Source organism: Bos javanicus, chromosome 26 (assembly GCF_032452875.1).
Source record: "Bos javanicus breed banteng chromosome 26, ARS-OSU_banteng_1.0, whole genome shotgun sequence".
Lineage (NCBI taxonomy): Eukaryota > Metazoa > Chordata > Mammalia > Artiodactyla > Bovidae > Bos > Bos javanicus.
In genome coordinates this window covers 32,285,830-32,307,316 of record NC_083893.1, presented here as the reverse complement: position 1 = coordinate 32,307,316, position 21,487 = coordinate 32,285,830, and the positions used below count along the sequence as shown (strand labels likewise).

Genomic DNA, 21,487 nt, shown 5'->3' with positions numbered 1-21,487 from the left:
TCCTTTTATTGGTATTCTTAAATGTACTATTTATTGAATAAATGAATTATGACTTTCAATAAAAGGTGGCTTGACAGGTACTAAGTCAAAGAGTGGAGAAGGTAATGGCAACCCACTCCAGTATTCTTGCCTGGAGAATTCCATGGACAGAGGAGCCTGGCAGGCTACAGTCCATTGGGTTGCAAAGAGTCAAACATGACTGAGAGACTAACACTTTCAAGTCAAAGAGGCTTGATCAGGAGATTGGGGTTCATTTGTAAATTATTTTTCAAGTGTCCCTGGGGATCCTGGGGCTCACTGGTCTGGCTTTGGGTGGATGGTAGAATGAGGTAGAGGTGTGGTGAGGAGGAATTGTGAGCCACCCTCTTCTGCAACCAAAACAGCTCTGCATTGGTCTATTGTATTCTATATTAGGGTCCTGAGTAAGACTCTTCTTGAAAAGCAGGGTTACTCTGTTTAAGATATATTCTCTAGGGACTTCCCTGGTGGTCCGGTGATTAAGGCTTTGTGTTCTCAATGTAGGGGACCTGGGCTTGATCTCTCGTCATGGAACTAGATCCTGTATGTCACAATGAAAGATCTTGCATGACGCAACTAAGACCTGGCCCAGCCAAATTTAAAAAAAAAAAAATTATAAATTAAAAAAAAAATCTTAAAATACATCCTCTAGGTGTTGGGGAGGCCCTGGGGGCGGGACGCAGAAAGGTCACATCCTCACATGCTCATTGAGGAAAATGACTTCAGCGTCAGGTCATGCATCAGCTTAAGTGCCAGGGTCAGAACTTGAATTGGGGTAGCCTGAGCCCAGAGTCTTAACCACGACACTGTGCTCATTGGCACAGACCCAGCAGTGATGTGTGGAGCAGTTCAGCACTTGCACTGCAGGTCAGAGAGGTCAGGGTTGGAGTCCTGACTCTCATTTATTAACTGCTTCTCACCTTGGCACTAATCGTCCTCATCTATAAAAGTCACAGTCTCATTAGTACTTGGTCATCCTACTGAGAGCAACTGAGCTGTGTCCTGTTTTGCAGCCACCCCAGAGGGCCATGCCTGTGTCCAGAGGGAACAACAGTACCACGTCTAGTGCGACCATTTTGGGAGATGTCAACTCCTTTACGGACAGCCAGCGGGGTCAAGAGCTCTTTTATGCCCCCGTAGGGCTTTACCAGGTACTTATGAGGGCAGAGTGGTTACATGCAGATGTTCAAATTCTGGTTGTACTCCCTACAGATGTGTAACCTTGAACAAGTTCCCTAACCTCGATGATCTTGTCTGTAAAAGGACGAATCATACCTGCCTTGCAGGGCCATGCTGCCTGTTAAACGAGGTCTCCCGTGTCGAGCAGTGAGCTCGGATCCTGGACATAGCACCGTGCTACCCCACGGGTGGGTTTGGGCTGGGAGGTGCTCAGTGATTGCTTCCTAGGTGGGTTTTTTCCCAGTCTTCTTTCCCTCCCTCCACTGCCCCCACCCTTTCCTAGCTCTTCTGAGTGTAGCGTTTTCTGGTTAATCCTGGGTTAAGAACATTCTGCTCCATCTCTGGCTCTAGGGCAAACATGCGGCCATCTGGTATGTTGGTGACCAAGCAGAAGCCTGGATCAGGAAGCTGCCTGTGTTGCAGGAAATCTGGCTGGTGAGGCCCCCACCCCTGGAAGGAGACAAAGCTTTGCTGCCCTCAGCCTCTCCTCTGCCAACTCCCAATTCCCACCTCGGGTGGGAGTGGCCCTCACCCCAAAGGGCAATGGTGGGAATCTGCTTCCTTAACTTGGCCCAAGACCACCACCCCAAGAGCCCAAACTGAGGTCTAAAGACCTCAGTCCCCTTACGCCTGACTCAGCGCCTGAATCCTGGGAGCTCTCCTAGCCTGTTTTCTGCCTTTAATCCTGGCTTAATCCTGCCTCTTCATTCTTTGTGTCTATCTCCCTCGAACCCAGTCCTTGCAGGGAGTCAGGTTTATAGGGTTCACTTCTGGACACCCTGGTTTTATGTTGTGTTGTGTTAGTTGCTCAGTCATGTCTGACTCTGCGACCTCACGGACTATAGCCCACCAGGCTCCTCTGTCCATGGGATTTTCCAGGCAAGAATACTGGAGTGGGTAGCCATTCCCTTCTTCAGGGGATCTGCCTGACCCAGGGATCAAACCTGGTTCTCCTGCACTGCAGGTAGATTCTTTACTGTCTGAGCCACCAGGGAAGCCCTGTGGGTTTAGTAAATCCCCATTACTGGGGAGACATCAATCATCCTTCTGGTTTATTTGCTGGAGGCAGACTGCCTGGATTTACCTCCCAGCTCTGCCACTAAGAAGTTGTATGGTCTTTAACACGTTACCTTATCTTTTGAGCATCAGTTTCCTAATCTGTAAAATTCGAGCAGTCATAGTTCTTATCTCACAGGATCTTTGTGAAAACTAGCTGACAGTGTGTAAAGCACATACCATCATCCCTAGGGCAGGAAACATACTATACTCACAAGCTATTATTCCATCATTATTTTCAGATGTGTGAATTAAGGCATGTTCCCTTCTTTGGTGTTTGCACAGAATCACCGAACATCTGCATTGTCACCTAATACTGCAAAAAAAGGAAGTCTTAAGGTAAGCAAAAGAATCAGTCTTACCTCACATTTGATTAGCAGCACCCTTATGGCAGAAAGTGAAGAACTAAAGAGCCTCTTGATGAAAGTGAAAGAGGAGAGTGAAAAAACTGGCTTAAAGCTCAACATTCAGAAAACTAAGATCATGGCATCTGGTCCTATGACTTCATTGCAAATAGATGGGAAAACAGTGGAAACAGTGGGAGACTTTATTTTGGGGGGCTCTAAAATCACTGCAGATGATGACTGCAGCCATGAAATTAAAAGACGCTTACTCCTTGGAAGGAAAGTTATGACCAACCTAGATAGCATATTAAAAAGCAGAGACATTACTTTGTCCACAAAGGTCCATCTAGTCAAGGCTATGGTTTTTCCATATGTATGGATATGAGAGTTGGACTGTAAAGAAAGCCGAGCACTGAAGAATTGATGCTTTTGAAGTGTGGTGTTGGAGAAGACTCTTGAGAATCCCTTGGACTGCAAGGAAATCCAACCAGTCCATCCTAAAGCAGATCAGTCCTGGGTGTTCATTTGAAGGACTGATGTTGAAGCTGAAGCTCTAATACTTTGGCCACCTAATGCGAAGAGCTGACTCATTTGAAAAGACACTGATGCTGGGAAAGATTGAGGGCAGGAGGAGAAGGGGATGACAGAGGATGAGATGGTTGGATGGCATCACCGACTCAATGGACGTGGGTTTGGGTGGACTCCGGGAGTTGGTGATGGACAGGGAGGCCTGACATGCTGCAGTTCATGGGGTTGCAAAGAGTCAGACACGACTGAGTGACTGAACTGAACTGCGCTGAATAAAGAAGCTTATCAATGCTTTTGCCCCTTCATCCAAGAGGAATTCTCCAGTCTAATTTCAAGATCTGAATTATCTTGCTGGGATGCCTGCAGAGGATTAAATTAGCACCGCAGTTGCCAAATGTCTGGTTTCTCTGTTCTGGGTGGAAATTGTCTGAGTTTGGTTTTGTCTCCTATGGTGTCATAGCTACTTCTGGACTGTGTTCCTGGGCCCATCCTCCCAGTGGTATGTGACCATCAGCTTTATGTCAGGAACAAGGAAGTATTTGTAAAACTCAAGACTGCATAACTTTCTCAATATTGAATTGGGTTATGGTTTCTCCCAGGAAGAGTTCTGGTTACTAGATTTAGAGTTCTCTGCCACAGGTGTTATCATTTCTGCTTAACCATCCAAAGCATTAGGATCAAATCTACAGACCCTATGAAGCTCCCTGTGCTTCAGGTGAGTCACTTGTGATGTTTGGAATAATTGTGTTTTTCAGGATGTTTTGAGAAACTCAGGCCATGAAATGGATTGGATATTCAAGCTCTCATTTGCATATGACATACTCACATATCATATGTGAGTATCACATAAACCTATGTAAAGAACAAATAGTGTTCTTGAGTTGTTCTGTGTCTAGGATTAACTGTAATCTTTCTTGAAAATTCTGGTCCTCCTTAAATCTCTTCAAACAAAATAATTCCACTCCTAAAATCCACCTCTTCCATCAGATTTTCCATCCTTTTCACCCTCCCTGATCTCAAATACATGTCAACAGAGTAAAATATTTTACACTCAAGTTGGAAGGGATACCTAAATATGAACGGAGTATTTATATTTTAATGTAGATTTTTTTATCCCAAAGAAAATCTGATTACTGGATCATAAAGTGAGTTGGAGAGGGAGATCCTAATAACCCTTCCTTATCCCTAACCCTTGATTCTTTTCTCCAGAAAATGGGAATAACTGCCACAGTCACCATAGAGCTGTTGATCTAAGAGGTGGCCTTAGGATGCATATCTGAGAAAGCAACCTAGTAGATGAATCTTTACTTTGGGCAAAGAGGGTTGTGATGGATGTAAAGAAGAGGAGGAGCAATAACAGTAATAATAGCTAAAATATATTTAGTGCTTACTTTGTTCTCACAACAAAATATAAGGAAGATCTAAAAAAAAGGTAGATTTACTATCATCCTCATTTCACAGGTGGAAAATGACTTGGGGACCCATTCTGAGGGTGCTCTCTTCACCCTGGGCTAAAATCCAGCTGGTCTTCCTAAGCTCACTGCATCCGCTTTTTCCACTAGAGGGGACCAAGCCAATGACCTGGAAATGGGTCCTGGTGCGGGAGTCACTCACCCTGACACATGGCAGGAGGACAAGGCTGTCTGTCCATGAATCAACATTCCCATCCATCCATCAGCTGATAGACTCCTATAGGCAAGACCCTGCCTGAGTGTTGTAGGGGATACATGGGTGAAATTTAAACTCTGCTCTTCTGGGTTTTTAGGCCAGTGACTCACTGAGTGGCTGTGGCACATTACTTCCCCTCTAATGGTAGGAGCGGATCATTGAGCTTAGAAAGAGCAGCTGGATGGAGCCTAGGGTGAAGAGAACATTTTCAGAATGCTGGTCCACAGTGTCATGGCCCACCTGACTCATTCTCCATCTGAAACAGGGATAATAATAGATTTGCCTCATATTCTGTTGCAAGGATAAAGTAAATTAATGAACGCAAAGTGCTAGAAAGTGAGCCAGAGGAAGTATTGTTGTAGCTACGCATTCTGGGAAACAAACTCACTCAGAAGGACAATGCAGATAGTGGAGTGCAGTTTATTACACCAGTGGGCCCAAGGCAGAGTCTCCTCTTAGCCAAGGACCCCGACCAGTTTTTGTGAAAACCTTATATACCCTAAGTGTATGTGCTCAAACCCATCTCCCCAAATTCCTTGAAACTAGTCTGGACAAGGTAAAAGAGAGATACGATCAAAGTTATCCCATGATTCATGTGTCACAAGACTAGATAAACAGTGGATATTTATCAACAGGCCTGTGGTCATATCCCGATAAACATCATGGAATTTACCACTTTGTTCTGTTACAGAGATAATTAGCATATTCTTTTAGGCAACGGAGAGTCCAAGTACAAGTCCTGAGGCTCTTTTATCCGGGGGTCTGGTTTTCCATTGGTATGCCATTTCTATAGACACCTGACACAAAGTTCAGAATCCACTGGGAGGGTGACCGTGCGTGTAGCCTAATGTTCACAGCCTGGCCTAAGATGGAGTTCAGCTCTGTCTGTTTCCTCCTTCATTCCCCCTCTTGATGCTCTTAACTCATATTATGAGCATCATTCATAGGGATATATTGCACCCTGGCTCTCCGACCGCCAATTTGGGAGAATGACATCAACTTTTGGGTTACAAAGTTCATAATACATTGTAAAATTCAGGGTCCACAAAGCAGAACTATCAAGGCAACTGTAACAATGATAAATATAGTTTTCCATCAATCGCCCTTCACCCAAGAGAGGACCAAAGTTCAGAAAGGAATATTTTCATTTGATATTGCTTTTACTTGGTTTTTCATGTCATCTAAAGCAGTCAATACATTGCCAGATAAGTCAAGAATGTATACACAACATTCAACCTTAATCATAGCACAGGTCCCTCATTGAGCAACTGTGAGTATGTCCAGAGCAATTCTATTATGAATTACTGCTTTTCTCATTTGGATTTGCTCTTCATTTAAGGCTTGGGTGGCTTTTGTTCTATCTAGGAGGGCCTGTTTTGTGAAATTAGTCAAGGCCTCTACTTTAATCATAATATCTGTTGTCCCTATAGTGAAAAGTGAAGTTGCTCAGTCGTCTCTGACTCTTTGTGACCCCGGGATTTTCCAGGCAAGAATACTAGAGTGGGTTACCATTTCCATCTCCAGGAGATCTTCCTGACCCAGGATTTGAACCCAGGTCTCCCAGATTGTAGGCAGATGCTTTACCATCTGAGCCACCAGGGAAGCCTAAGGCAGCAATATACTCATACCATTGAAACACAGATCTTGTCCACCTAGCATGTAAATAAGGTAGATTTATCGGGGCTTGTTGAAGGTTAGGCTTTTGTTACATTGGCATTTATATCAAATGTAACCCCATGACCCGAGTCTATTGACTGTAGGTCTTACACCAAGACAGCAAGGCGAGGTTATGATTGACAAGAGAGAGGAAAGTCCCTTTTTGTCATCCCAGAAAAGAGCAGAGTGGTTTAAAATCTCCTTGGCAGAGTGGTGACACCCACCAAGGAAGTCCATCCATCACTGACAGAGGCATAGCCCCACATATCCAGCAGCTGGAGGTGTTTTGGAAGTCTGCGGAGGAATGTGCCCAAGAGATGAAAACATTGTCCTGAGCTGAAATGGAAGTTAAATTCAAAATCATGTTGATGAGGCCAAGCAGCAGGAGTTGATTGTGCGGCTTCATCCTGAAGGGGCTCATCCAGGATCTTCTTTTCCTTCTTCTTAAGGATGATCTTAGTCTCTCGAGGGTCAGCGAGGTCCCTCTGTGCAGTCCATTCAGTGTTTTTTGGGTCTGCGTGGTATGTTCTCTTCACCCTCGTATGATGGATCCAAGGGACAATACCTGCAACTTTAACTGCAGTAGGGGTAGTTAGAATAACATAAGGGCCCTTTCCAGAGAAGGCAATGGCACCCCACTCCAGTACTCTTGCCTGGAAAATCCCATGGACCGAGGAGCCTGGTAGGCTGCAGTCCATGGGGTTGCTAGGAGTCGGACACGACTGAGCGACTTCATTTTCACTTTTCACTTTCGTGCATTGGAGAAGGAAATGGCAACCCACTCCAGTGTTCTTGCCTGGAGAATCCCAGGGACGGCGGAGCCTGGTGGGCTGCCGTCTCTGGGGTCGCACAGAGTCGGACACGACTGAAGCGACTTAGCAGCAGCAGCAGCAGCAAAGGGCCCTTTCACCAAGGGGCTGGCAAATCATGTTTCCAATCTTTGATCCATATTTAGTCACCAAGCATAAACTCATGAATCTGTTCCCCAAAGGGGAACAGCACCCATTCTTGTACAAACTTAGTTACCTGATTTATTACCTTACCCAGTTCCATCTGCTGTGAAGTCCTATCCCCCATTACCTGAGGCAAATTTGTTGACACCTGTTTTATTTTGGGAGGGGGCCTCCCATACACAATTTCGTATGGAGAATAGCCTTGGGACTTCGGGGTCATCCTGAGTCTGAGCAGAGCTGTGGGAAGCAAGTCCACCCAGGAGCAGTCAGTCTCTATGACCCACTTGGAGAGTGTCTTTAAGTGTCCAGTTGGTTCATTCCACCATCTCACAACTCTGGGCCTATATGCAGTGCGCAGTTTCCATTTGATGTTTAAAGTTTTGCTTACTTGTTGTACTAAATCAGCTACGAAAGCCGGGCCATTGTCTGAACCAATGCTGGTAGGAAGTCTGAATCTGGGAACTATTTCCCTAAGCAGGCACCGGGCTACTTCTGATGCTCTTTCAGTCAAGGTAGGAAAAGCTTCTACCCATCCCGAGAACGCACATACCGTGACCAGCAGGTAACGGTAGTGTTGATGAGGTTTCATTTCGGTGAAGTCCACTCCCAGGTGTTCAAAGGGCAGCGTGCCTTTCAGCTGAATACCCAGAGGTTTTTGTCCGAATACCCGAGAGGCAGCATTAACCTGTGAGCAGGCAGCATGGCCTAGGTGGGTCGCTTGGTGTGTTTGGCTTACCAGATTGTGTGCCAGCTCCTTTGGTACCAATAATTTGCTACTTGGCAATTCCCACCATCCCTTTTCAGTCTTGATGGCCCCTTCTGCTTTGGCTAACCTGACAGCCGTTGTCCTTGTTTTATCAGGCTAGTGCCTTCAGTATATAGGACCCAACTAGGGTCTGGACCCTTGCGTCCTTCTTTAAAACAAACCCCAGATACCTTACCTCCTCCTTGCAGATCTGTGCCTTCTTCTTCGACACCCGGTAACCTGCTTCCATCAGCAGCTGGAGCAGAGCTTTTGTCCCTTTCTAGCATTTTTCCCTGGTCTCGGCAGCCAGCAGCAGGTCATCCCCATATTGTAGGAGCCAACATCCATACTCTTCCAGATGGAATGAGTTCAGGTCAGAAGCCAAGGCTTTCCCAAAGATGGCTGGGGAGTTCTTAAACCCTTGTGGGGGAGTCCAGATGAGCTGTTGTTTGGTGCCCCCGACTGGATCTTCCCATTCAAAGGCAAAGATGGGCTGTGATGCTGGGGCGAGGCATAAGCAGAAGAAGGCATCCTTGAGATTTAGGCTAGTATAAACTTTAGTCCTCAGTGGGAGGAGGCTAAGTAAGGTATAGGGGTTTGGAACAGTGGGGTGTAAAGTCAAGTAGCCTGACTGACTAGCCTGAGATCTTGTACAGGCCTATAGTCCTGTCCTCCTTCCTTTTTGACTGGCAGGATCGGCATATTCCAAGCCGACTGACACTCTACTAGAATGCCCACTTGTTTCAATCTATTGATGTGGGGCAGTATGCCGGCCCAGGCCTCTATTGGTAGTGGGTACTGGCGCTTTCTAACCGGGATGGTGCCTGGTTTGAATTCTATTATCTTTGGGGCTTGATGTTTAGCCAGCCTGGGGGGAGAAGGGGTTGTCTTCCGCCCAGACCTCGGGGAATAATTGAGTTAGCTTGCTCTCATGAGCTTCCGGCCCACCCAGTTCTTCCTCTGGAGGCTCATGCAACCTCCACTCATCTTGGGGTGGAATTGAGAGAGAGAGCAAATAAGTCATAGTGTCCATCTGGAAGGTGGGCCTCTCCTCAGGGGAGAAAGTCACTTGTGCTCCTAGTTTGGAGAGCAAGTCTCTTCCCAACAGGGGTACTGGGCTCTCAGAAATGTAGAGGAATTCATGAATCACTTGGCGCCCTGCCACCTGACATTTTCTGGGCTGGCAAAACGATTTAATCATCTCTTCTCCCGATACCCCAGTTATAGCAGTAGTCTTTTTGGACAGTGGTGCCACAGGTTTTGTTACTACCAACAGTTCTGCTTCTGTATCTACCATGAAGTCAATGTTTTGGTCCCCCACTTTTAAGGTTACCAGCAGCCCTATTTAATTTCCAAGCCGGCAAGCCCCGCAACTGCGGGAGCTTCCTCTTCCTTCCTTGCCGTAGGGCATTCATCCTTCCAGTGGCCAAAAGCTCAGCACCAGGCACACTGGTTTGGCTGTAAAGGGGCCCAGGGCCTCTGTTGGGATGGTTGAAGGACTGTCCTGTCCCTGGGGCAGATGTGGTTTTCCGGAGGGCCTGAGATAGACTTTCCCAGAGCAGCAGCTAGCATTGCAAATCTCTTGTCTGTTCTCTTTTGTTCCCTCCGGTTCTCTGGCAGAGCGCAGTCTCTGCTTAATTCCAACGTCTCCCTCCCCTTCATGTCAGTACTCACCAGGAGAGGTGGGTATAGCTTGGGCGGTTTGGCTGGAGCCGGATCCTGGAAGTGTTGGCCAGAGGCTTCTGTCACCGGGATCGGAGCCTGCCGAGGTGGTGGCTCTACGACCTCGGGGAGAGCTGGCGAAGGAGCAGTGGCTGCTTCAGGAACTTCACCTGGCCCTGGATTGGGCATCAAGGCGGCCTTCGGTCCTGGTGGAGCACTGAGAGGCAGGCGCGTCCTTATCCAGTATGGGGGAGGGGTCAGGTCGTCCCCGTCCAAATCCTGTAGAATTTGCTTTTTTATCATCAGTCAATTTTTGTGCCACTAATATTTTTCCCTTTCCCTTCTGGATACAGAACCTTGTCCAAGTAGGAGGGTCTTGAGCTAACCCTAGCCATGAGTCAATATATGGATATTGATCCAGGCTCACCTGTGACTACTGTATAGACTGCTTCCACTATTTTTAAGTTCATGGTGTACTCTCGTGGCCATCCTACTCCCATAGTGGGCCATTCGACCTCAAAGAGTATGTGGAGGCTGTTAGGCTTCATCTTCACCTCATAGTCTCCTCCTAATCCCTCCTTTAATTTTTAATCATGCCCTCCAATATAGTTGCCTTAGATTCACTTCCCCCCATCTTGCTTACCTTCTCGGACCTTCTTCTACTTTTCCTTTTTGTTCTGTCTACAAACTTCTCAGAACCCTATGTACTTCTGATATTTCCACTCAATGACACTTAAATTGGCATTCTGCCTCCTTCCTAACTGGGGTGAGAAGAGCCTTACCTGCCAGATCCCAGAGGGAGAAGGGGGATCGGCGTGTCTTCACCTGCTGGTCAGCACAGCCGAACCAGAACACCATGGGGTCCAAGACTGTTTCTCCCTTAAAGTCCGTTCTGTCTTGGTGGGCTTGATCAGGTGCAGATGAAAACACAGATGGGTTAAATATCCCATGTCCCAGGCCATCTCTGGAAAAGCCAATTCATATTCACTTATGTATCTCCCTCCTTCTAGCCTAACAATTCCAAGGGGGTCAAGAATTTCACAGCAGACGGGACACCTCCTGGGGGAGAGCAGAATACGAGCATACAAGGACCAGTTTCTTATCCTAAAAATCTCCTGGTGATCGCTGGTAATAATTTTCCCTGAGATGGTGTGGACACACCTAAATGACCTTCACAAATTTCCTTCCTAAGCCCAAGCACGCTCGTCAACCTGTGTACCAAGCAATCGCCACCTGCCTATTCCAGGCTCCTTGGGTCCCCCACTCCTTCTAGTCCCTCCTAGGCGGGTGATCAGGCCCCCTCTTCCACCCTGCCGGGTGGGTTCCTCCTCACCTGAGCACTCAGTTCCCCTGCTGCCATGCGCTACCTGCTAACGTGAAAGGTCCGGGTGTTGAGAAGCAGAATCCTTCCAGAAGGGCGAGGCGCCTTCCCCACTCTAGAAGGTTCAAGCCACAAGGCCTCGGAGTAGTCCCAAATGGGACTTGTCTCCTCAAAGTGAGGAGTTTCCCAGCCCATGCACCAAATGTAGCCACGAGTTTCGGGAAACAAACTCACTCAGAAGGACAATGCAGATAGTGGAGTGCAGTTTATTACACCAGTGGGCCCAAGGCAGAGCCTCCTCTTAGCCAAGGACCCCGACCAGTTTTTGTGAAAACCTTATATACTCTAAGTGTACTTGCTGAAACCCACCTCCCCCAATTCCTTGAAACTAGTCTGGACAAGGTAAAAGAGAGATACGATCAAAGTTAACCTGTGATTCATGTGTCACAAGACTAGATAAACAGTGGATATTTATCAATAGGCCTGTGGTCATATCCCAATAAATATAATGGAATTTACCACTTTGTTCTGTTACAGAGATAATTAGCATATTCTTTTAGGCAATGGAGAGTCCAAGTACAAGTCCTGAGGCTCTTTTATCTGGGGGTCTGATTTTCCGTTGGTATGCCATTTCTATAAACACCGGGCACAAAGTTCAGAGTCCATTGGGAGGGTGACCATGTGTGTAGCCTAATGTTCACAGCCTGGCCTAAGATGGAGTTCAGCCCTGTCTGTTTCCTCCTTCAGTATCAGATATATTTTAGCTATTATTATTACTATTGTTACTCAGCCTCCATGTAAGTTTCTTGGATGAGGTTGACCTGATTGACCTCGAAGGACATTTGTTCCTCAAGAATTTGATTGCTCTTTGTGTCTAAGGAGCTAAGTCTTAATGACCCTGTTAAACTTTGACCTCCCAGGCCTTAGTGGGAAGCCAATGTATTGTTACCAAGAGAAAGGCAATGGCAACCCACTCCAGTACTCTTGCCTGGAAATCCCATGGACGGAGAAGCCTGGTGGGCTACAGTCCATGGGGTCGCTAGGAGTCGAACACGACTGAAGTGACTTAGCAGTAGCAGCAAGGTAGACAAAGAGAACCTCCCTGTGACTGGTTTCCGTGGACAACTCTGAGTCACCACTCATACTATTTTAGTAAAACTTCATTGAGCGTCTCTTAAGGGTTTGATCTAATTTGTGCACGTTCTTAGGAAGACAAGGACTTGTTTTCATCTTTGAATGGCTTAAAATTAAGTTTGAGAAAAAGTGAAAAGGTCAGGAATTGTACACAGGAAATTATTTAGATGGTGGTGTAACGGTTTTAAAATAGGAAGCTCTGACGTGGTGTCCTCTCTTCTGGGATCTTCTCTTTTTCCCCTCCCCTACTTTCCATTACCTTCCCGCTAAGCCCAGGGAAGTAGTCTCATCTCATCTCCAGTGCTCTGCCTCCCATCCCAATCAAAGCAGTTGGCATCGTTTATATTGGATGTAAAGAGAAAGCTAGTAAGTTCTCACCATGATATGAATGACTAGCCTTTTTGATGTGGGTGTTTGGTCTTCGAGAATTAACTCAAAGGATAGTCTGGAGAAATGCTGGGGTGGGTGTGAATGACACTTTGAAGGGGACAGTCTCCCCAGTGGTCATCAGCTATTTTAGGGTCACTGAGTCTGTCCTCCATTCCACGCCAGAAGAACAAAGGACAGCTCGACTCTGCTTTGGAAGGCTCGCTGTCTCCTGAAATGAAGTATGCACCTTGCCCTATGTCAAGGCTCATGTAGGGCCTGTGAGGCCAATTACTCTGCAAACATTCGTTGAAAGGGGATTAAGAATAACAGAAAATTCCCTAGATCATGTTGGAGCTTTGGCATGGGTGACTTGCGAACCCAGGTGCTGGATCGAGCTCTAGGGGTCAGGTTGCACTTCTGGCCGTCACATGCCAGTCATAAGAACAATTCCTCTCCCGATGTCCATTTGACCAGAACCTCCTCTATACCCCGTAGCAGGGAGATTCTGAGATGCCACCGACTTTTCAAGATAGCAAATGTATATTAATCAAGCACCTAATTGGGTTAACCCAATTGGGAGGGTGCAGAGGAATGTGTCTTATTGTCCTGTGCTCAGAGAGTTCAGCCCAGTGGGGCCAGCTTGGGAAGGATCTTTGGAGAGTATAATACTCATCTTGAGTTAGGGATAAGCCTTTGTTTCTCAGTGAGAGATATCTTGATTAAATGGATGAAGGACAGTTTGGCATAGAAGTTGTCTTGGGGATTTAAACCCTGGCTCTGCCATGTATGCACCAGATGACCTTAACTCGTGTCCCTGTGTATGAAATAAAGATAACAACAGTACCTGCCTCATAGTGTGGTTATGAGCACTAAGATATGCGTGTTGCTTAGCATCATGCCTGCTCCAAAACAGTTATCTAACAAATGTTAATTGTTAGTATTAGCAGGAGTATGGTTTACTCTGGAGGAGGAAATGGCAACCCACTCCAGTATTCTTGCCTGGGAAATCCCATGGACCGAGGAGCCTGGTGGGCTACAGTGCTTGGAGTCACAGAGTCAGGCACGACTTAGTAACTGAGCATGCATGGTCTTACTGTTACCCCAGATAATCCAACTGCTAATACTAAAAACCATACACTTTCTTATTTAATTGAACAATAGGACAAGCCTGCATTGTTTAAATATGATACCACCAGCTACATGTGACTACTGAACATTAGCAGTGTGGCTAGTTCAAATGGATATGTGCTAAAAGTATAAAATGCATGCCAGTTTTTGAAGATTTAGTTAAAAAAAAGGAATGTGAAATAGCTCAATAATATTTTCATGTTGATTACATGTTGAAATGATAAGTTTTTTTAATACATTGGGTTACATAAAATAGTAAAAGTAATTTCACCTGCTTAACTAAAAAATTAAACATGATATATCTGTTTACATTATATTTCTATTAGACAGTGCTCTTCATAATTAGCAATTAACCTTGTGGTTAATTTATCCTTAGCTCCAATATTTGTAATATTCATATTTACTTCATTTTCAAAAGGAAAAATAAAGAGGTTTAGTGAGGTAAAGTAACCAGCCCAACTGGCAAGAGGCAGATCGGGCTCTGCAACCAGTCTGTCTCCAAAAGCTGAATTTTTTCTTCCCTGCCAAGTGCTAGAGAACACAGGTGTGGGATTCAGAGGGAGGAGCCGTGTGGGCCAGTCTCAGCCTTCCAATTGGAAAATAAATGTGGCCTCAGACACGTAGGTAATAGAACTGCCAAAAGTATATGAAACCTGGCACTTAAATTGTGAGACTCTAATGGTTTTTTTTGTTCTCAAACAACAGAATACATTTCTTATACACCTTATCGGACATTTCCATCAAGATAGAAAAATAAAAACAAAACAGACAAAAGCCACCTCTTGGAGAGAACTACCTTCATAGGATATCAGGCATCCCTAAACATGTCATTTTTGTCCTCATGGAAGGAATTCTGCTAATATCCCTGGGTGTCAGTGGTGGTCAGCAGCAACCAGAATGTAGAAGGTCTTACGTCTGGGGTGTGCCTGGCACTAGCAAGGGCAGGGACAGTCGTGTGTGTCCAGGAGGAGTCCTGCAGAATGGAGAGGTCTCTGTGAGGTCTGAGAGGACTCTGGATGGGACTCAGGTCTCCCCAGATTTCAAGCCCAGGCCTCTGTTTGTTGGAGCCTCGCCGAAACATTCCAGAGACAACCCCACCCGGGCCCCTCTGGGACTGGTTCAGCGAGTTGCATTTCTAAAATGTGATTCAACTTTGTCATCTCAAGAAACAATGAAGCAGGGTGGTAAAGGAACACAGCTTCCTGATTTTTTAGGGGTGAGGTGGGGGTAGTGTACCCCCTGAGTGAGGGGCTCTTGAACAAATGAATGTGGAAATGAACATGTCTCCCACCATGGCCTGTCTGTTTCTGTCCATCAGTCTCTGTCTTCCAGCAGCGTCCGTCGGCACCTGCTCTAATCCATTTACTCATTTTCACTCTTCAGGGCCTGCTGTTCCTCCACAGGAGCCCCCTGGGGTCCCATGGCAACCTGAAGCCTTCCGACTGCCTGGTGGACGCCGGATGCAGGTGAAGCTGTCGGGATTCGGCCTGTGGGAACTCGAGCATGGCCGGACACACAGAACATACAATGAGGAAACGACGGACCCATCAGGTAACCACTGCAAATCCTGCACCCTCTAGCTGTCAGGAGAGGGGTACAGGGCTCCTCACCCCACCTGCGCTTTCTGATGCTCACCCGCTCGGGTCCCTGCTGTTGGGCCTTCCTCTGGGGCTGGTGGATGCGGTTATTCCGGTCACCCAAAGAGAGGGGAAAAAAACCCAAACAACCCACTAGTGGCCTGAGTCCATGGTGGGGTGTCTGAGTGAGGAGCCTAGTCCTTGCCCTGACTTAGCTGGGTGACCTGAAGGGAGTCTCTGGCCTTGTCTTCAGTCTTCTGTGTCCCCTCGTGTCTTCATGCCGTGTTCTCAGCGGAGAAGGCACCACCTGCCAGGCCCCTTACAGCTGATGAGCTTGGTAGTTCCCCACCCTCTCTGCACTTCAGTATCACTTGAGAAGCTTCAAAAGACACGAAAGGGGCTGGGTCCCATCCAGTGCCAACTGAATCAGAACTTATGAACATGGGGTCTGGGCATCTGTGTTGCTTTCTAAAAGCCTCTCGAGTGATTCTGATGTACATCTCGAGACAAGGCACCACCTGGAGTCCAACCCTCCTGCACACGTGTGCGAATTGAGACTCCACGGCTCTTCCTACTTGTCTAGGCTTACTGAGCACTCTTGAGTCTTGCCGTGCACTGACCTGGGCCCTAGTGAGCCCAGTGTGCTCCGCTTTGACCACCTCTCTCTGAAGCAGCAGGCTGTCAGCAGCTTTGCTGTGTGCATGTGGGGAGGTGTCTATCATATGGTATCTTGCAGAAAAGACAAAGGGGGAAATGTTGAAAACCTCTTAGTAGCCATTTCTTTCTCTTCATCCTGCACTATATTTTCTTTTCATGATTGTAGCCTATAATGATATAAAAATCTATAAACACCACCACAAAAGAAATGTAAGTGTATAAAATATCCAGCACAGATACATCTGTAGAGACAGAATGCAGATTGGTGGTTGGCAGGAGTTGGGAGGTAGGGAAATGGTCAGAAACTGGTTCATGGATTCAAGGTTTTACTTTGGGGTGTCAGAAATGTTTGGGAACTAGATGTACTAGCTGTATGGCATTGCCAGGGTGCTCAATGCCACTGAGTTGTTCGCTTTCAAGTAGTTTTATGTTCTATGAATTGTTACATGATTTTTTTTTTTTTAATGTAGGCAGTACAGAAAGGAAAAAGGAAAAGAAAAGCTGCCTGTAATTGCACAGTCATGAGTTAACTGCTGTTAACTTGTTAGGGCAGGATCATCGTTCCTTCATATTCACACACATGGGCCCCCAAGTGTATGAATCTAGAGATATCTCCAACCATCAGGGTCAACTTCTTGGGGACTGGATACTTCAGGGCTCCTGTGCTTCCTGGAAAAAGAAGGGGTGACTTTTTCTGTTCCACCCAGCAGCTCTGACCTTTGACAATCTTGGCTTTGCAGAATTCTTACTGGGCAGCCCCAGAACTACTGTGTCTCCCCCAGGTGCCCTGGTCTGGCACCCAGAAGGGAGATGTTTACAGCTTTGCCATCCTAATGAGAGAGCTGATCCAACACCAGGACCTTGGACCTTTTGATGATCAAAACCTGACCCCAGCGGGTAATGCTGGGAGAGACTCCTTGGCCGGCTTGGTCATTCAATCTAGACTTTTTTCTTTCCTGTGTAGTCAGTTCTTTATTTTAAAAATCTTACATCTTTAGACCCTTTTTGAACAGTTCCATCCTTTCACCTTCTTTGGTCTTTTAAGATACTGACATTTTCAGAGTCCAGATCTCTTGTCTTGTAGAATGTAGTACTACCTGGATTTGTCAGTTTCCCAATGGCTGGATGTAGGTTATTTTTAGCAAGAATACTTCTTCACATCAGGAAGCGCAGGCTATCGTTGATGTCAGTTACTTCCCTGCTTGCTCAGCTGGTAAAGAATCCAGCCGCAGTGCAGGAGACCCTGGTTCAATGCCTGGGTTGGGAAGATTCCCTGGAGAAGGGCATGGCAACCCACTCCAGTATTCTTGCCTGGAGAATCCCATGGACAGAGGAGCCTGGGGGGCTCCATTCCATGGGGTCGCAAAGAGTCGGTATCAACTGAGAAACTAAGCACAGCAAAGAGAGCTACCTTTTAAATGCTTGCTTTTATTCTTTGTTTTGTGAGATGTTTATTAATTTAGAATCAATTCCAGTCTTATTTTTTTATTTTTAAAATTCATATTCCTTCTTAAAGAATTAGAAGACAAATTACAGTTCGGTTACAAAAAAATTAAGGAACTCAGAACTACATACTCTATTCAATAACAGCAGCCAGAGCAATTCTGTAAGAAAATGAGTCAGATTGTGTCACTTCTCTACCCAGAATCTCCCCCTGACTTCCCATTTGGGGAGTGAAAGATAAATCCTTACAATAAATAGCCTGCAAGATCACTGAAGGCTTCTGATGGGGCCTCTGTGACTTATATTAGTGTTTGGTGGCTCAGTGGTAAGGATTCTACCTGCCAAGCAGGAGATGCAGGTTTCATCCCTGGTTTGGGAAGATGCCCTGCAGAAGGAAGTGGCAACTGACTCCAGTATTGTATTCTTGCCTGAAAAATACCATGGACAGAGGAGCCTGGTGGGCTATAGTCTGTGGGGTTGCAAAGAGTCAGACATGACTTAGCAACTAAAACAACAAGGGCTGTGACCACAAGCTGGCTAGCTTGAAACAATATTCTTGCACAGTTCTAGAGACTAGAAGTCCAAAATCAAGGTTTAGCTGGGCTGAGCGCCCTCTAGAAACTCTGGGGGAGGCCCAGTCTTTGCCAGTTTCAAGGTAGCTGCCCCAGCCTTCCTGGGTTTGTGGCCATGTAGGTCCAATCTCTGCTTCCATCTTCACATTGCCACGTCTTCTGTGTACATTTCTTCTGTATGTGTCTTATGAGGACACCTGTCCTTGGATCAGGGCCCACTCAAATAATCCAAGATGATCGCTTCAACCCCAGATAATTATATTTGCAAAGACACTTTTTCTTCAAATAAGGTCACATTTGCAGGTCCTGTGGATCAGGACACAGGCGTATCCTCTGGGGACCACCATTTGGCCTTCTCCATCTTCCTAATTCTGCCTCCCATGCCTGGCTCCTTTTAATCACACTGGCCACCTTTATGTGCCTCCACAGTGACGCACTTTCACTCCGGAGTCTTAGCAAACGCTGTGCCCTCTGTCTGGACATCTGTTATGCCATATTTGTAAGTACAAATTTGTTTTGTTCTTTCTTAAGGACTACAACAGTTTTCACTGTAAGCTTATGCTATATCTTGGGCTGGCCAAAAAGTTCATTTGGATAAGATGGTACAGACAAGCCCAAATGAACTTCTTGACCAACCCAGTATTATTGATTGGTAGATGTTTTGATTGTGTGCCATTATTTTTTTTTTTCTTTTCCAAACTCCTGCAGTGAGTAGTCATGAATCTTTGTGGACATGTGTGAGTATTTCTTCAGGGTGGATTTCTGTTCATGAAATTGAAAAGGTAGACCTATTTTAAACATATTTAAATTTTCTGCTAAGTGGTGTCCACTTTTCTACTTACAAAGGATATATTCAGGTTTGAGAGGTTTGGGGAGCCAGGTTGTCTCTGAACACAGTCCATGAGGGAATTACAGGAAAAGTAATGGGAGGTGAAGCAAAACCTGATCAAACTCGTTTAGAAAATTCACAGTAGGCGTAACCCCCAGCACTGTTATTTTGCACTTTGGCTGCACATTGGAATTTCCTGGGGAACTTAAAAAATGTCTGAGGTTTGGATCTCAGCCTCAGAGAGCCTGATGTCACTGATCTGGGTCTCTAAAATTTCCCAAGTGATTCTAACATGTAGTTCAGGTTGAGAACCACTGTCATGGAGAGAGGATGTGTGTGTGTGTGTGTGTGTGTGTGTGTGAGAAATGTGTGTTTGTGTGTAAATCAGCCCACCTTTCTCTCTTGATTTCTTTCCCCTTGCAGTGCTGTGTTTAGTCACGTCTGACTCTTTGCAACCCCATGGACTATACCCTGCCGTGCTCCTCGGTCCACGAGATTCTCCAGGCAAAAATACTGGAGTGAGTAGCCATTTCCTTCTCCAGATCTTCCTGAGCCTGGGATTCAAGCTGTGTCTCTGGCATCTCCTGCATGGACAGGTGGATTCTTTACCACTAGCGCCACCTGAAGGCCCTTATCTTCCCCCTTTTGTTTCCTGCCTTCCCTACCATTTCTAGTCCATCCCCAATGGCTCATCCCAAGCTGCTGCTTTAAATCGTCGTGCATTTCCTGGAGACTTTTTCAAGTAAGGAGCCTTTCTGAGTGTACTAGTCACTTTGAAAGCAGATTCTGGTTTCTAATTTGTGGCAAAATGTAGGAGAGATGAGACTACTCCCAAAAGGTTGATCTCAAATCCAGGGGCATCTGAATTTGGAACCAAGCAGCTAACAGATCTTCCCGCACTGAACCCAGGTGGACGCCCACCTATGCTTGTTAAGCTCAGCTGCCATGTGATTGTGCCAACTGGGTGGGGAGGGGGGTGTGGAAAGACTATGGACAGTGGGTGCATTTCCCCCTCATTGTGGGCATCTGCTCACCAAGCTGGATGAGAGGCAGTCACAGGGGACGATGGGTACAGAGGACCACAACCAGGAAGAGTACAGTGAGCCCATAGTTTATGGGCTAACAGTCCCTTCCATTAACTTCTACATCCCTGCAAACAAATCCTGGTCCTGGAAACAATGTCAATTCCCTGCATACATTAGAGCCATGGTTCTCAAACCTTTTACTGCTTCCCAGGTGGCTCAGTGGTAAAGAATCTGCCTGCCAATGCAGGAGACACAGGAGACAGTGGTTCGATCCCTGGGTCAGGAGGATCTACTGGAGAAGGGCACAGCATGCAACCCACTCCAGTATTCTTGCCTGGAGAATCCCACGGACAGAGGAGCATGGCGGGCAACAGTCCGTAGGGTTGATACGAGTCGAAATCAACTTAGTGACTGAGCATGCATACTCGCAAACATTTTAGCGGGCATCAGAATCACCTGGAGGGTTATTTGAATTGAAAAGTAGAGGGATGTGCCCAGGATCTGTGTTTTAATTAGTTCCCCAGTTGATTCTGAGACCCACTAACACTAACATTTGAGACTCGATTTCCTCTCTCCCTGTACTGTCCTCTTAAGAAAGAAGTCTCTGTGTGACGGTTTCTCCAGAGGACAGGGGCGTGTGCTCCACCACTTTGAATGGAGAACAATCTGTATAAATTATTTGGAATTTATTTCTACAGGTTCATCTATGCTCTCCCATTTATTTATTAATTCAATTACCTATTACATTTCACTTATGAAATGCATATATAATTTATTATATGATATAGTTATTTTATATTTTGAGTTATCTAACACTACTTTGTTGCTCAAATTGTTTTATCTTTGACCGTTTCATTTCGATTGCCTTCTGTATACCTTTGACGTATACCTGTTGCAGGGTTTTATTTTGTGCTTCCTTAGTTTCTGGTGGTATAAGATGCTTTAGCCTCATCTTGGATTTTCCCTGCTTCAGAACTAGAGTCAACTGCTTTTGTTAAGAAACCCTGACTCCTTTATTGGAAAAGGAACACCTGGATGCTAGGTGTGCTTGTTGCTATGGGCATGCTGTTGTTTCTAGCCCCTCTTAGTAGACAGAGTAAGATAATGTGTGTGTATATACCAACTCACACGGACACACACATTCATATCATTATCTCCCCATCTGTGTCTACATTAAGGTAAACACGAGTTCGTGTTGACATCTTCAGTGTCATTATCGCATGGTTTGTTTATTTTATTCTCTCCCCATCACTCATGCATCACCTCCTTTTCCAATAGCGAGCATCCTGGCTCCCGCCATCTGCCACCCGTTCACTTACTTGTTCAATCCCAGTATATGTTTACAGTAGTATCAGAGTTTTTCATCTGAATCCCCAGGAGAAGCATTTCTACCAGCTAGAGGATAGTGATTACGGATATTTCCTTTTGACTTTAGTCTTACCATCCCTACTCGTTTTATTTTATTTTTGAGTATTTATTTATGTAGCTGCATTAAGTCTTAGTTGCGGCGTGCAGGATCTTCACTGAGCCGTGCCGGTTCTTTTCTTGCAGCCTGTGTGCTCAACTGCCCCGTGGTATGCGGGATCTTACTTTTCGACCTGGATCAAGTCAACATTCCCTGCA

The 21,487-nt window shown here is 45.9% G+C and overlaps 1 pseudogene; it reads left to right on the top strand.

Annotated features, from left to right (window-relative positions):
* Positions 1 to 21,487, top strand: part of LOC133239095 (guanylate cyclase 2G-like) — a 58,465-nt pseudogene that overhangs the window by 19,595 nt on the left and 17,383 nt on the right.